Raw genomic sequence first — 17257 nt, 5'->3', positions numbered from 1 at the left:
CCATCGAGATCGATAGAGTTAAGATACTCAGTGGACTAAAGAAATGAATTTTCATCACACTCAACTATGGAGTTAGCACTAAAGCAAAAATGAGAATCACAAAGCATTGCATGCAAAGCAGTAATATTCAAGGAATCAACATCCTTGTTTCATGAGGCCAAATTTGCATGACCATTGAAAAATGGCGCATAGTTGTGCACTGAGTGGATATCCATACTAAACTTGCAAGATAAGATCATCCATGGTAGAACCATCCAAAATCATGTTCGAAGGAATTGCAACATGACTAGTACCATTCCCAAGAGACATAATCCAACTAACAAAATTTAGATTCTCAGAATCCTCTCCCTACATAGACACACACACATATTTTGAGACAATCGCAATATGTGCATATGATTCCATAGGGTCTCCTCCAAAAAGTATCACATTTCCTCCAAATGGCATACTATACCCCATGATGTCTTGCAAAGTTCTATGCAATGCCACAAAAGCATAGCGATGCATCATTGGCAACTCATCCCAAATTATAAGGTAAGCAACCCTTAACAACTTCACCAGTTGGCTTTATATAGGAATATTATGCAAGGAAGTGTTTTTAGTTCTAGTGGAATATTAAATCTTGAGTGTGTTGTTCATGCCTTAAGCAACAACAATGCACCAATACCCAACAATGTTGTTGCTAGCACAACTTTTTCCTCCCCTCAAATTCAAGCCAATAAGCAATTGTACAACTATGTTTTTCCTAACCCCACTAGACCATCCAAGAAGAATATGACACTATGTGATGAGTTCACACCATCAAGCACATCCAAGAAGGCTCTCTTTTGACATTCATTCAAACTAGACTCCACTGAGTAGGCAATATTTTGTTGATATTGAACATTAGCATTCAACTTCGTGAATCAAAGGATTACCAAAAGTTGAAACCAATGACCTTTCCATTCTTGGCATTCCCTAAAATTGTTTGATCATATTGCTATAATGTGTTTTCCAAATGTAACCCAATTTGAAAGTAACCTAATGGTGGAGTGTTCAGGACCACTACAAGAAACCAATCAATATAGAATATCATCTATTAAATGAACTTTAAAATAGTGCCACAAATGGCTTGGTCTCATTAGATCACAAATGACCAACAAAGTTGCAAAAAGTGCATGCAATTGTCTACCTATTTGAGACATGTTTGCCCCACCACAACTTTTTCCATGTGTTTGTATAACTCATGGTCACTCTCAAGTAAGCCCTTTGCAATGCAAGTTTCTTTGAAGGTCGCAAACAACATTGTGACAACTATTCGAAGCTCCTCAAAAGACTTGCAACCCTTGCATACCATTATAGCATTCTTAGGTAATAAAGCTCATCCACAAACGGCGGCGCTTAAAAAATATGGCCACAAACATCCCCCTTCTTTCACGTAATCCAAATTTTCCTTGTAGAATTCCAAACCGATTGCAAAGGAAACTCTTAATAAAGCAACAAATTTTGCGCTAAATACCTCTGATTGCACACAAATGATTTTGTTAAGGTTGTCCGACGAATGTTATCATCCACAACCACTTGTTTGATCTTGTCATTATCATGAAACATTACCATAAGGCAAGTGTATATGCAAATGAATGGCATCTAGCTTTTCGTTGTGCAACAAATAATCGAAGATCCTCCAATATGTCTCCAAAGCACAAACATATCATGCATCAAGGTACATTTCTATCTCATCAACATTGCCACCAATGTTATGATCACTATTTGCATTTGTCAAATTATTTCCAATGGTTTGGAAGCTAACAATCACACGATCATGCCCTTTATAAGCATATGTATGAAGACATTTTACAGTTGCTATGGTGGAGCAAACAGGGAGAGGTAAGGATTATATGGCACAACCCAATAATTGTTGAGATATGCACCTCTAAACAAAACAAGTCTATCATAATTTATCCTCATATAAACAACATAAACATGTTCATTTCCACTATTGCATTAGTGAATTTTCATGGATAATGTTTGTAACATTTACCATTTACCATTTACCATACATGGACTATTTGTGCCAAGACAACCACATGGTCCGTGCAAATTGCAAGCAACAATTGTCTTGAACAACTATGGAAACTTGTCTCGATTTGGAAGCTCGACACAAATGAATCTATCATAGTGTTTAGTGTCCTTGGGTTTGAATGCGCATGATCAACATAGTAAATGAATGCAGCAAGCCATGCTTTTGAAACTCCATAGCAGTGACATAGATTGCAACTTTTCCAAACAAATTCTTTTTCACAAGAGTATCCACCAAATCCTTATGTTTCTAGAAGAAAACTCTAGTAGTCAAGTTTAGTTAATCATGCACGATCTATCCTTGTAGCAATGCTTCCTTTATCTCCACCCATCTTGGATTGCACTTGAATCTAATTAAAAGTTCTCGCTTGCCCTTGCTACAGATGATTGCCATAATATCTTTGTATAGATGGTACATGTGTTAAGGCCCCTCAATAAAGGATGGTGAAAGAACAATGCACTTTCCTACCAATCTCCCAATAATAACATTTTGATAATCATTAGCTATAACCATGTCTATAAGGCCCGAATATATAAACTTCAAAATGCAAACATGGATTGATTCAAACTGCACTAGGTTAATCTACATTGCTCTCTATTGCAATATGCATTCGCCATGAACTATTGGAGAATCCTTCCACCTCATAGCAAGCATGCAATAGTGTCATCCCACACTTGAAAACAAATTGCATAGTACTCCATTTGTGTAATGAAATCTTTGTTGTGTACATGCTCTATAGGTATATCCCCGTCCACAATAGTGTAAAGGATCTTCAAATGCAAACCATCTTCTCCACTAGGAAACAAAAGAACATATAGTAAAGGCATATAGCTTCAATGCAAGAAGAAACACAAACACCTATCCATGTATATATATTTATGTCATGGTGTCACATGGAGCTATCATCTCCTTGGCCAAACATAATGGTTGCAACCTCATTACCAATAGGCACAAAGTATTGGTTGGATGTCCCACAACCCTCCTCAATAGTCATCCATATCTTTGTTGCATGACTCTCAACCATTTGCTTAACAATTGTTCGAAAGACATGAGCATACACATTATAACTATGCATCATCACTTGCAAGGAACCCAATATCTCAATATTAAGATTCAACATGGCATGTATCCTATTTTTTAAGTTCATGATCAATATCGTACATGGACAACTGTGTGAAATGTGATCATGTGCTACCTTGAGTATTTGGGAACATGGACTTAATACAATGATATATGGAACCATGAACTCAAAAGATGTAACCATTTCAAGCAACAAGCAACAAGCCACGATTTGTCAATCTTAGCACCTAATGATACAAAAGCAAGGGTAGCATTGTATGCACATATATTTTTCCTAAACTCTTTAGTACCATACAACTCATGTTACAGAATTACGTTTATCACAATGTCATGGGATGTTTGGCATACATCGTGAAAGCGGGAGATGTGTTGTCATGTGGATGAATTCATGCTTTGGCTATAGACTAGTAAGTGATAGGTTTCTTGCTTAATGCACTTCTCAAGTTTGCTCCTTGTCATGGTAATATGAGATGGTCAATGATAGTCAATGAAGTTGTGGAAGGTCATGATCATGTGGCTTGGTATAGTGGCTTTCTAGTCACTTAAGTGACTTGTTCTAGAGGCTACTGGCATGGAGTGAATTATGAAGATCAAGAAGACCATTCAATGTAGATTTAGGGGTGCCAATAGGATTGATTGGGTGGTTGTTGTCCAACGTCGCCACAAAGGTGAAGGAGATGGTATGCTAACTGGGAGAGAGCACAAGGGAAAGGCGAGGGTAAGAGCTAAAGAAAGTAAATGGTCTTGTTGCTCGTGCATTAGAGATGAGAGAGGAGACTATTGGGACTATTTTAAATAGAAAAGAAGAGGGAAAGCGAGGGCAGCAAGCTATTCTTGCTCAACATCATCTTCTATTGAGCTTTTCTCAGGGTCTATCAGTTGATTCTTGGTCTCTATCATTGAGAAGCCTTAATTGAACATCAAAAGAGTACTCTACATGGATTGAGCACTACATGTGGATTTTTTTTTGACTGTGTATAGAAGTGAGAAATAGGGAAACAAGCTGTCCTTTAACTTATTCACATCTAACATGATCTTGGATGCGATCGTTCACTTAATTCATGGTTCACTTAATTCATGGTCCCAAACTTTAGGAAAACCTTCCTTTATCATCAAAGAGGAGTTTTGATGTTTATGATGTTTACATGGACTGTTTTGGGATATGAATAATAATCAAGAACACAGCTACATGCTGTAATTGGAGTTTCTATGTTCTAACAGGGTCTCTTTCATAATCTACTGATTGGATTATGCTCTCTAACAATGATAGACATAGTCTAGACAAATAAAGCTTGGATTTTTCTTAGATTTGGGGAGACATTAGTACCATGTTTTGCTATTGTAATAAAATTGTAATTACAAGGTTGAAGTGCTTTTGAAGGCCCATATACGGTATTAGCGTGGATTTATACATTCCTATTCATATGTCTTGTCTACGGTGGATGCTATCTACACTACAAGATATAGGCCTTATACCGATATTTAAATCGACGAAAATGCAAATAACAAAATTTGACCCCGTCGTCGCAAAAAGCGTCGTTATTGGCGATGCCATAGAACAGTCGGTATCACCGTCGCTATCAGCGTCGCAAATGGCGTTTGCGACACTGATACCGACGCCAATATCGACGCTGATAGCGACGGTTAGCGATGTAAATAACGACGCCAATAACGACGCGAGCAATAAAATTTGCGACGCTAATAGTGACGTAACAAGGGGAAAAAAAAATGTGACTCACTACAACATATACATGCTATAACGACGTTTTCTTTATATATGAAAAATATCCCCGTCGTCGCTATTAGCATCACTACAAAACCGTCACTATTTGCCTCGCTAATTTCACGACGCTAATACCGACGAAAATAGCGACGCTAATACCGACGAAATTAGCGACGATTTACAGAGAAATTTTCGACGCTAATACCGATGATTGCAGAATTATTTTGCGACGCTAATACCGACGGTTGTAGAAAAAAAAATTGTGGTAGGGCTGCAGATGCAGCCCTGCCACAGTTAGAGCCACACAGGGCTAAGAGACAATTCCTGCTCTATCAAAGAAGTTAGACAATCGATCCCAAATAATGACAAGACTTTGCAAACAAGTACTTTCATGACATTAATTAACACAAATGTGGACTGCATTGATAAAGAAAATAACATAACTTAAATTGAGAAGTGCTACTGCGACAAAGCAAATATGTATACACCTGTACATCAATATGTGGTGAATAACATGAAGATGTGTATATGGAGTCATGCTACAACATAGAAGTCCGAATCATATACACTTAGCTATTACATATGGAGGATAGAGGCCATAAGGCCTTACATAATACAAGATGGGGAGTAATCCTATGTAGCCTAATCTGCTCTCTATGACTCATCTGCATCAGAAAACTCCTCTCGCTGTAGTGGCATACCGAAGGGAGCCTGCAACAGTAAATACGTATATAATTGTGAGTACCAAATACAAACTGACATATAATGACAGATTTCTCAAATTAGGAATGATATTTATTACTACTTACCGGTCCGCCACGAGCATAGAGCTTCTCGATCAGGGCACTCAAGCCATGCTTCTCCCCGTATGTCACCTCTAGTGCAGTCGAGTCGTGATTCATAAAACCTTGCTGTGGTACACAAACATTGAAAAACAACGTACTTGAGATTCATGTTCGAAATACATACATCAACATGGATGTCATTAAATTAGAGTACTCTACCTTATTAATACTTACGAAATTTGCCAGGAATGTTGCATGGCCGCCGCTATCAAGGTGATGCACCAATCCTGCGTCCAAGCGCGCCTTTGCTGCGTCCTTCTGCTACTTCCACTTGTCTGGAGTGGATGTCGCCTCATCTTGGAGATTACTCCAGTCCTCTTATCCAGCCACTCCGGCTTCGATTTGCCTTGCTTGACTGCTTCACGTGCATCAGACTGCCTATGCGACTGATAGTCACACATACGCATCATCATCCACCCTCTCGAAAATCTATCATTGCTAGAGGGCTGAGGGAACTCTCGATACAATGTATCGATTATGTACTCCTTGCTGGCATCTGGGATCTTCTTCCACTTGTCTGTAATGTTCTGCCGAAATACTTGTTGGCACAACTCATGCATCCTAGAGATGACAACTTTTTCCTCATCATTCATGTATAAATGGCCAGTGGCCTTATCTATGAGATACGAGTAATTTGCAAGATTTTGCAAAGGGTACTTTCATGACATTAATACAAATGTGTCAAACACAACTTGAATTGATAAGTGCTATTGCGAAAAAGGATGCAAAAATACATACCTGGAGGAGTGGGTTTCATGTACTTCTTGTCGGCCCTAGGAGTGATCGGTGGGGTGCGTGAAGGAGTGGGAGCAGTAGATGTTTGCCCGCCACCGGCAGTGAAAGACAGTGTCGACTCCTTGGTGGCAGTGCGAGTGGGAGAGACTGCATCTGTATCCCCACAACAGGAGTTGCCTCCTCCTCGACTATGTGACTCTGAAGCAAAGCGAGACCTGCGACTGCGTCTATTGGAGACCAAAGCATCGGACCGTCTAGAGTCTGCCGATCGTGCTAAGGTGGAACGGGAAAGCTATGCATCGGCTCTATCTCTGACCCGTGCTAGCTGCTTCAGTGAGAAATGCGCTAGCATCGCGTCAATGTCGTCATCTGTAAAATCGCGACTCATCCTGCCGTCCGTGCCCAAATCCTAAACCTGCACATACAAGGAAAAATAATAATATTAGATAATGAATTGCAAGACATAATAAAACTAAGACTTAATTTGCAAGACTTTATTTTAAAATAATAAAAAATTTAGATAATACAAAACACCATACTCCAAAAACATACAAACTGTCCTAACCAATTTGCAAAAAGTGGCATTGCTGTAGTGGGAGGAATGTTTTGATCGAGTCACTTTTGTTTAGGGTTCCACAATCTCATCTTGACATAGCTCAGTATACACCGGGAGATCTATACAAAATTCTTGTTTACCGCATCACAGAGGAGCGGGAAATGGAAAAAAGAAAAGAAGAAAAAGGCGCCTTAACTGGCAACTAGACCCTGGAAAAAATTAAACGCACGGGCATGATCCTCAAGAAGTCTTAGAGTCGCCCAAGGAGAGTAAAAGAATAAAAAGCGCACCATTAAGTGCGAAAACGCTTCCAAAACCTTGTAAGAGAGCGCCATGCTCACTCCTGTGCAAATTGTATGCATTAGTTGGGGATAGGATAGACTAGAATGGTGGGAAATGAGAAATGGGCCTAGGCTAATGGCCGGCCATGTAAAAAAGGGGGATGACCGCCCATGAAAAGTAGGGCATGTATATAAAGTTGAAAAGTGAATGGAAAGCTCATTCTTGTGTGTGGCCAAAGCTTCTTCTTCTTCTTCTCTTGTTTCTTGCCTTCTTGCTTGTGCTTGAGAGAGGGATTGAGAGAGAGTGAGGGAGTGATTGTGTGGGAGTGAGGGATCTTGGAGAAGAAGCTCTCCATCTCCTCTCTTCATCTTCCCCTCCTCTCTTCTCTTCTCTTGTCTCGTGTGTGGCTATGGAGGATGAAGCTCATGGGAGAGGGATTAAGGTTGCTTGAGCTTGCCTCAAGGATCGTGGAGCTACCGGTGTGCAAGAAAGAGGAGGGTACCCGATCGAGCAACAAGGTAAGCTCACTACACCCGTAAGGTAGGCATTGCATGTCGGTTATGTGAGAGGTAGCCATGGCCGCTCGGTTCGAAACACTTGAGCAATAAGTGGACCGTAGGTCTCGGGGTAGAGCTTGAAGCTCCCCTCCATTTTGGTTTCGTTGCCGGGACATGACGGAATCGAGCCTTGAGCGCCGCGCGCATCAAATCGAGCATAGAAGTAGGGTTTGCAGCCTGAACCGGTGCTCGAGATAACTAGGAGATTTAGGAGGGTTTAATCCGTGAGTTTGGTGTTTTTCAATAGTGCCCTAATCGGATATGGGAAGTCTGTAGTGATTGTGTGCAGCAGACATTAAGAGGGATCCAAACGTGTCAGAATCGCGCCCACCGTAGACGCAGTCGGACCAACTCGCAGTGGTCCGATTCCCTCGAGTCCTGGGGTCGGACCTTCCGATTCCCAGAATCGGACCACTTGAGTCCTGGGGTCGGACCTTCCGATTCCCAGAATCGGACCACTTGAGTCCTGGGGTCGGACCTTCCGATTCCCAGAATCGGACCACTTGAGTCCTGGGGTCGGACCTTCCGATTCCCAGAATCGGACCACTTGAGTCCTGGGGTCGGACCTTCCGATTCCCAGAATCGGACCACTTGAGTCCTGGGGTCGGACCTTCCGATTCCCAGAATCGAACTGTCCGATTGAGGGAGTCGGACTATCCCTGTCCGATTCCCAGAATCGGACACCCCGATTGGGCGTGCCACGTGGCACTCGGACTGCCCATTAGAGTCGGACCATTATAGTCAGACCATCGTAGCCGGACTCGGACCAGTCCATAGTTGGACCACTTTGAAAATAGGACCACCCTCCTGGTCCGACTCCCAGAATGGGACCACCAGGGTCGGACGAGTCCCAGAATCGGACCAACCCCGTCCGACTATTAGAGTCGGACCAGACCTGTCCGATTGCAAGAATCGGACCGTCCGACTCCTAGAGTCAAACCAGTTCTGTTCGATTCCCAGAATCGGACCATCTTGCTAGAAGGAAAAGATAAGGATCTTTTGCTGGCCTTGCCATAGACCTGACCCCAGGACGCAACCCTGAACACCCCCAAGACCCAGTTTGACCATTAGAACCTCAGAGACCAATCGAACTTAGGGCAGAACAGAGAACACAGCATAGACCTGCAGAAAGACTATAGAATAGCCGGCAACCGAGTTGAGAACTCAAATTAGGCTCGGAATGTGGGTGGAAACAAGGTGGAGTTTGCATTAAACGCTTTCTGCATCGGCAATTCACTCTTGTGCCCCACTAAGTCTGCACAGCAAGAAAAGAGAAAAGCCTGTTTTCGTACCAAGCACCATGAAAGCACTAAGCACAACGTGTGAATAAGGATCGCAGCTGCTTTCGAATAACAAGGAACACACCAGGATATCTAATAACATTAAGGAACCCACTAGTAGGAGAAGACCCCAAGACTTAGACAGGTGCCTGAGTGCCCTACTAGCAGTACTTGGAGAAGACAGGAAGACACGGGAAGCAACAAGATAGAGGAGTGGAAGCTGCCGGAGCTGATTGGATTCATTGACAACCTCGTGGAGCTGGAAGCAGAAACAATGTCGGGATCAAGAGGTGAACACGGGGAAGATCAATTAGACTTAGGAGAATTTCCAACCTCGGTTCATGAACTGGTCCACGACTACGATCTACTCACCAGGACCGTGATCCAAGGCAGACCTGTAGAGGAAGTGGTAGCTAACCTGGAAGAAGAGAGAAGAGCTATCAAGAGAGCGCTGGAAGGCATAATTGCCTACAACTATGAGGAAAGGGCTAGAAGGCTGTAGCAAGACGTGGATATGTACGAGGCTAGACGAGTACTAGACCTAGCTAGGGCGGCCAAGTCCGGACCGAACGTAGAGAGGAAATGGACAGCAGAGGCTGGCATGACATTGAGTGAACTGGTGGCAAAGCGACTCATGGACAATACATCCACGGAACAGAGTGCTACTGCCCTAGCCACCGCGCTACTGTCAGGATTGGGAGTCACACAAGGGGCTAAAGGGCAGGCTAGAATCCCCATAGTAGCAAAACAACTAGCTCGATACGAACCTAGCAGTGACCCGTACAGCTTCATGGAGCAGTTCGAGCAAGTATATGAGGCGAACGGTCTTACTGACCCTGTGTAGTGAGCTCAAGCCTTCGGCCTGTGCTTGGGCGACAAGGGGAGGACCTGGTATTCTAGTCTGGATGATGCAGAACGTACAAACTTTGCTCGCCTTAAGGGCCTCTTCATCAAGAGGTTTTCGGAGGCGGGGTATTCAGATAACCTCATTGTTAGGTTGATGAATATCAGTCAAAGAGAGAAGGAGGACGTTAGGGATTACGTCACTCAGGTGCGCAGCCTCTACAAGAGAATCCCTGCCAATGAGCGACCTACCGAGAGGGCAGTGTCTATAGTGTTCATGAACGGGATTCGGAGTGAGGAGCTCTACAAGGCTTTGGCCAGTAACTCCACCTTACAACGAGACGTGCTAGCTCGAGTCTTCGAGGAGGCAATACGCATAGATGATCAACTCAGGGAACGTAGCATGAGGACTACCAACCGAGATAGTGCAAGCCAGAGGGACCCCGAGAGATCAACCACTTTAGGGGAAAAAGCAACTGCTAGCGTGCAGGATAAGGGAAAGAGTGTAGACCACGACCAAGGGATGGCAGAGATGAGAATGGAGATTGCACGGTTGCAAGAGCTCGTGAGGAATCCTATGAGATCGCATGTACAATGTGTGTACTGCGGCGGCAATCACCTCCCAGTTGAGTGCCAAGATCCTAGATCTCGGTGTTGGGGGTAAAGGCGCCTCCGCCGTGCCGCCCCGTGTATTACTACACTGACAGTACCCACCACTGCACACTGCAGGTGGCGGGCGCCCGTCACGTCACTTTATTCTTTATTCTTTTAGTGACAGTTTGAATAAAGGAAGGCCCGGTCACACATTGTGACTGTTGGAGTTCCCATTTCTTGTCTCTCTCTTTCTTGCTCTTGCTCTCCCCGCCATAGCTCGCGTGCAAGCTTCGATCCTTCTCACCTTTCAACTGGTATCAGAGCTTGGCATTCTCTTGCTCGAGCTCGACTCGGTGCTTCCCGACCTTCGCATCGACTCGCTTCATGCATTGGGTCTCCATCCCGGCAGCCATAGCCGACCTCTTGAGCTCCCGACTCTCCCCGGCTTCCCGAGCTCCATCCTGGCCTTCTTAAGCTTCATCAGGGCCTTGCCCTTGAGGTATTGCTTCAGCATTTGCAGGCATTTGAGTGTATTCTCAGATTGAAACAGGGCAGGAACAAAGGGCAGCCACTCTTCTTGAGCTCCATAGCTCATATCTTCCCTCCCCTTTGCATTGGGCCTTCATGGCTTGGTATGTGCCTACCTTGGGCCATCATTGAGCCCCCCATTACCCCCTTTTCAGCCCATGTGGAGCAGTAGCAAGTTCAGCACCAACAGGGCAGATTGCCTCATTTTTTCCAGGCTGTGAGCACTCATCTACTTCAGCTCCACACTTGGCCATTGCTTCTTGCTCTCTACCTTGATCAAGAGGGCTATAGACTTCATGTTTGATGTCATTCAAGCTTTGGGCATTGGTCTTGATCTTTCGGGGCTGATTTCTTCAGATTTGGGACTGTCATAAACTGTCATAACAGGCTGAAAACAGGGCAGCACCATTGGCATTAGCATTTGTTGCTTATACTCCATTCCGGTTGTGCTATTTGATGCCCGTATGCGGTCTACATGATGCCTAGTGCCTTGGGAATGTATGCACATGATTATGCCATGATTTTGGCTTGAAATATTGGCTGATTTGGGACTGTTATTTACTGTTATACAGTGCTGGAAACAGGGCAGCCACACTTGGCATTGGCATTTAATGCTTATACTCTACTCCGGTTACCTTGTTTGATGCCCGTATGCGGTCTACTTCCTACCCGGATGTATTGGGGATGTATGCATTTGGTTTGACCATGATTTTGGCTTGAATTTGGGGCTGAAATCTACTGTTTAGAACAGTAAATACATGCTGGAATAACAGTGGGCTGAAGGTACTTTACATGCTTTGGCACTTACCTACCGATACCGGATGTATACTTTGAGCTTTGGCATGATATCTCTGACATTTGGGGACGACTTGGAGCATATGTATGAGATTATGGGATGCTTTTGAGCTTCGCATTAGCTCCGTCTTCACTGGCATTTGGACCGACTCGGCATGCTCGTGGACCGCCTATGCCTCATGTCTCTGCTTGACAGTTAGGCTTTTGCATTACATGCTTTGGTTCGTGACATATGCTATTTGGTTCGTGTATGCCATACCGACATTTGGAGCTTGGATTTGGATGTATTTGAGCATTCCCGGCTTACTTGATCACTGATCTTGGTTGCTATTTGGATGTCATTGAGTTGACCGAGAGCTTATTTGGGCCTATGTATTGCTTCATGGTTAATACGACCGGTGCTTCATGTATGTCATGCTCTCTCGGATGCGCTTGATGCATTGACAGGGTCACTTATCACTGGTGCTTTCTCTTGGGTTGTTTGAGCTTCTGAGCTCGCTTTGTATGCCTTTTGTGCCAGTGGGAGCATTTTACATGCTTTCTTGACCTTTGACAGTTGCATGCTATTGGAGCACTTACATGTATTTGAAGCAGTTTATGTCTTGAGCAGCTACATACACATTGAGACTTTGGGATCATACTCCGATCTTTATGGATATGCATTGATGTACTCTTGGTTCACAGGATGCTTATGAGCTGAGTCTCATATTTGGATCTTTCTCTTTGAGCAGATACCTATTTGTGTCAGGTTTTGGCAGTTACAGGAACACTTTGCCTAGAGTGTCTGGGGGTGTGCCTTTCACTGGCAGATGTTATTTTGACATGCTTGGTGTTGAGCTCATGTTCTTTTCACTGTCATTGGCCTTGCTTATGTCCGTTTCATGCCGGCTTTGGACCTAGCATTGTTTGCTTGACATTGGATCCTATTTTGGGACAGTTTGCTCTCTAGACTGCATACCTGCAATTTATTACAGCAAGCAGTTATTGGTGGACTGAGGTGTACTTTTCATGCTGAAATATCCTGATTTGGTGTACCGCACCTAGTACTAAGTGGGCAGCAACTTTTGGCACACTTTGCTCACCCTTTGGACCCCGTTTTGGTCATTTTTTGGGCAGTTTCTGCAGTAAAACAGCAAGCAGTTTTGGACTGTTTGGGCATTTTCAGCCTGCATAATGGCGTCATCTTCGCATGATAGTGCCATCTTTAACATTACAAAGTTGGATGGTACCAACTACTCTTACTGGAAGAGTCAAATATGGCAGGTTTTGGTGCAGAAATCTCAGATTAAGCCACTTCAGTTGAGTGGGGAGCAGCCTGAAACTATGGACATTGACGACTGGCTTGAACTTGATGAGCTATGCAAGTCCACGATTGTATTGTCTCTCACTGAACAGGTACATTATAATGTATTTGAGGAAGCACAGAGTGCATGGGATCTATGGAATAAGATCAAGAATCTTTATGATAAGAAAAGTCCAGCGAGTCAGATGTACTGGTTGAAGCAGCTTATGGATCTGCGCATGAAGGATAATGCGACTATGTCTGCTCACTTGAGCCAGTTCCATGCTATACTGAAGAACCTGACTTCGCAGGATATCACCTTTGGAGAGGAAGTAACTCCTCTTTTCTTGCTTGGAACTCTGAATGAGTCATGGGATGTATTCCGCACTGCTCTTTGTGCCTCTAGTGCTACTCTAAAATTGGCAGATGTTGAGAGTGCTCTTCTTCAGGAAGAGGTGAATCGCAAAAACTTGGATGCCTCTCGTGGTAGTCATGCTTTGACAGTTAGAGGCAGGAATGACAGGTATGACCGTGGTAATGGCCGAGGCCGTGACTCGCAGAAGGGTCGGTCTAAATCTCGTGGTGGCAAGTCGCGTAGTAAGTCGCGTGGACGCAATGCAAATGTCACTTGTCATCATTGTGGGAAAAAGGGCCATATTAGACCACAGTGTCATGAGTTGCGCAATGAGAAGCGCAAGGATAAGGGGAAAGATAAAGTGCAGGAGAAGTCCTCTGATCGCAGCATAGTACCTGCGAAGTCCAACGTCAAGATTGAGGAAATTAATGTCACGCAGACTGAAGAGTCCGATGGTGGTGATGAGTTTATACTTGCAGCTAGTTCTTCTGATGCTTCACACTTGACTGAGACACCTAGTATGTATGCACAGTGCTGGTTATTGGATTCAGGTGCGTCCTTCCATGTGACGCCTTACCGTGAGTGGTTTCACTCTTACCGTACTGTATCTGGATCAGTCAGACTTGGAGATGACAGGTCTCTTGATATTGTGGGCTGTGGAGATATTCAGTTGCAGTTTTCCACTGGCAGTTCCTTTTTGCTCAGGGATGTACGTCATGTACCTGCGCTTACGCGTAGTCTTATGTCTGCAGGACAGTTGGATGATGCAGGATTTCATGTCTGTTTTGGGGATTCTGCCTGGAAGATTACCAAAGGCAGACTTGTGCTTGCTAGAGGCGCCAAGGCTGGCAGCCTCTATCCTCTTGTTGTATCTGGGTCTTCTATAGACCATGTTTTGGCAGTGGGCTCTATCCCACATGTATCACTTTGGCATGCCCGTTTGGGGCATATGTCTTTGAAAGGAATGAAAATGTTATCTGGTTTGCAGTATCTTCCGCCTTTGGATTATGCATGTTTTGACTCGTGTGATCATTGTCTTTATGGTAAGCAGAATAGGTCTACGCATAAGAAATCGGGTAGGCCACGCATGAGTGAGCCCTTAGCATTGGTGCATTCCGATGTTTGTGGGCCTATGCCTTGCATGTCTATGGGTGGCGCGAAGTACTTCGTTACCTTCATTGATGATTTTTCTAGGAAAGTGTGGGCTTATCCCATAAAGCAGAAGTCCGATGTCTTGGCAGTTTTTCAGAGATGGCTTGCTCTTGTTGAGAACCAGACTGGGTATAGGCTGAAATGCCTTAGGACAGATAATGGGGGAGAATATGTCTCGCATGCTTTTGAGCAGTTTTGTGATGACAGGGGTATTAAGCGTCAGTTGACCGCCCCTTACACCCCACCCCAGAATGGTTTGGCTGAGCGCATGAACAGGACTATTCAGGAGCGTGTGCGCTCTATGCTTAGCCATGCAGGCCTACCCCCGAGTTTTTGGGCTGAGGCAGTTAGTACGTCAGTGCATGTCATAAACCGATCGCCTTCCAGTGGATTGGATTTCCAGGTTGCAGAGGAAGTTTGGGCTGGTAAGCCACCCTCTTATGCGCATCTCCGTGTCTTTGGATGTGAGGCATTCTGCCATGTGCCCAAGGACAAGAGGAGTAAATTGGATCCAAAGAGCATTAAATGCATATTCCTTGGCTATGGTGAGTCAGGAGAGATGGGCTATCGCCTATGGGATCCGCAGGCGCGGAAAATAGTACGCAGCCATGATGTCGTCTTCCATGAAGACAAGATGCACAGGCAGCCTGAGAAGGTGGTTGAGATCCGTAGAGTGATCTTTCAGGAGGAGCCTAAAGCTCCAGCACAGCCAGTAGTACAGCCTGCAGCAGTTCCTCCACAGGGCCAGGATGTTGGACAGGTAGTTAGACAGGCAGCAGAGCCTGCGGTGAGACGGTCTGCTAGAGATAGACGTCCACCTGACAGATTTCAGCCCTCTATGCATTATGTTTTGGTTACAGATGCAGGAGAGCCTTTCACTTATGATGAGGCTCTGCGCAGGGGTGACAGTCACTCCTGGGAGAGGGCTATGCAGTCTGAGATAGACTCCCTGCATAAGAATGAGACTTGGGATTTGGTTGCCTTGCCTAAGGGCAAGAAGGCTTTGCCATGCAAGTGGGTGTACAAGCTGAAAAGTACCCCTGGACACCCCAAGCCGGCATACAAGGCTAGATTGGTAGCAAAGGGTTTTAAGCAGGAACATGGTGTGGACTTTGATGAGGTCTTCTCTCCTGTGGTTAAGATGACCACCCTGCGCTTAGTCTTGGCTTTGGTTGCACAGCTTGACTTAGATCTATATCAGATGGATGTCAAGACGGCTTTTCTACATGGGGACTTGCATGATGAGATCTATATGGATCAGCCTAAGGGCTTTGCAGAACCTGGCAGGGAGCACCTAGTGTGCAAGTTGAAGAAGAGCTTGTATGGCTTGAAGCAGGCACCTAGGGAATGGTATCATAAGTTTGATGCCTTTATGCAGTCACAGGGCTACAGCAGGAGTGCTATGGATCCGTGTCTTTACACGAAGAAAGCCCGTGATGGCAGTTTGCTTATCTTGGTACTCTATGTTGATGATATGCTGATAGTAGGGAAAGCTCATGATGAGCTAGATGGTCTTAAATCTCAGCTGAAGAAGAGCTTTGAGATGAAGGATTTGGGACAGGCCTCACATATACTTGGGATGCGCATTAAGCGCGATAGGCATCAGAGACTTTTGTATCTCTCACAGCGGGAGTACATTCATAAAGTCCTTGAGCGCTTCCGCATGCAGGACGTAAAGCCTATTGGCTGTACGGAACCTTCTTATGTGAAGGTATCACAGGCCGATTGTCCGCAGACAGATGAGCAGAGGGCCGAGATGGCCAAGATCCCTTATGCATCAGCCGTGGGCAGTTTGATGTATGCCATGATAGCCACTCGTCCAGATATTGCACATGCAGTTGGTGTTGTGGCACGCTATATGGCTACACCTGGCAGCAGACATTGGGATGCCGTGAAGGGTATCATGAGGTACCTGAAGGGCACAACAGATATGTGTATTTGCTATGGCAGCCAGGATACAGGGGTCGTGGGGTACACTGACTCCGATTATGCAGGACATGCAGATAGTAGGAAGTCCACTTCTGGCTATGTATTCACCTATGCTGGAGGGGCTATCTCTTGGATGTCCAGGGTTCAGAAGTGTACGGCTTTGTCTACCACTGAGGCCGAGTATGTTGCAGCCACTGAGGCTTGCAAGGAGGCCATATGGTTAGGCCGTCTAGTTGCTGACCTTGGGATTGATGCTACACCTACACTGCATTCGGATTCTATGAGTGCCATTCAGTTGGCTAAGAATCCGGTCTTCCATGCGAAGACGAAACACATTGAGGTGAGGTATCACTTCATACGTGGTGTCGTGGAGGACAGGTCTGTTGACCTTGTCAAGATCTCCACTGACGAGAATCCTGCAGATTTGCTCACGAAGAGCCTCACTACTGAGCGCTTTGCCTTCCTCAGGAGGTTGATGGGCGTTGGATAAGATGTCACCTTTCCTCATCCCTTGTACCTATGTACATTTGTACTGTCTTTTCTTTTTCTTTTCTCTCTCACTAGGGCAGATTCGCCTTTAAGTGGGAGGTTGTTGGGGGTAAAGGCGCCTCCGCCGTGCCGCCCCGTGTATTACTACACTGACAGTACCCACCACTGCACAC

The sequence above is a fragment of the Lygodium microphyllum genome, chromosome 14, assembly GCF_053477565.2.
Source record: "Lygodium microphyllum isolate KBCC chromosome 14, Lygodium_microphyllum_v1.1.10, whole genome shotgun sequence".
NCBI classification, from domain to species: Eukaryota; Viridiplantae; Streptophyta; class Polypodiopsida; order Schizaeales; family Lygodiaceae; genus Lygodium; species Lygodium microphyllum.
The sequence above is the reverse complement of the archived record's forward strand: the minus strand, read 5'-3'. Positions refer to the sequence as shown.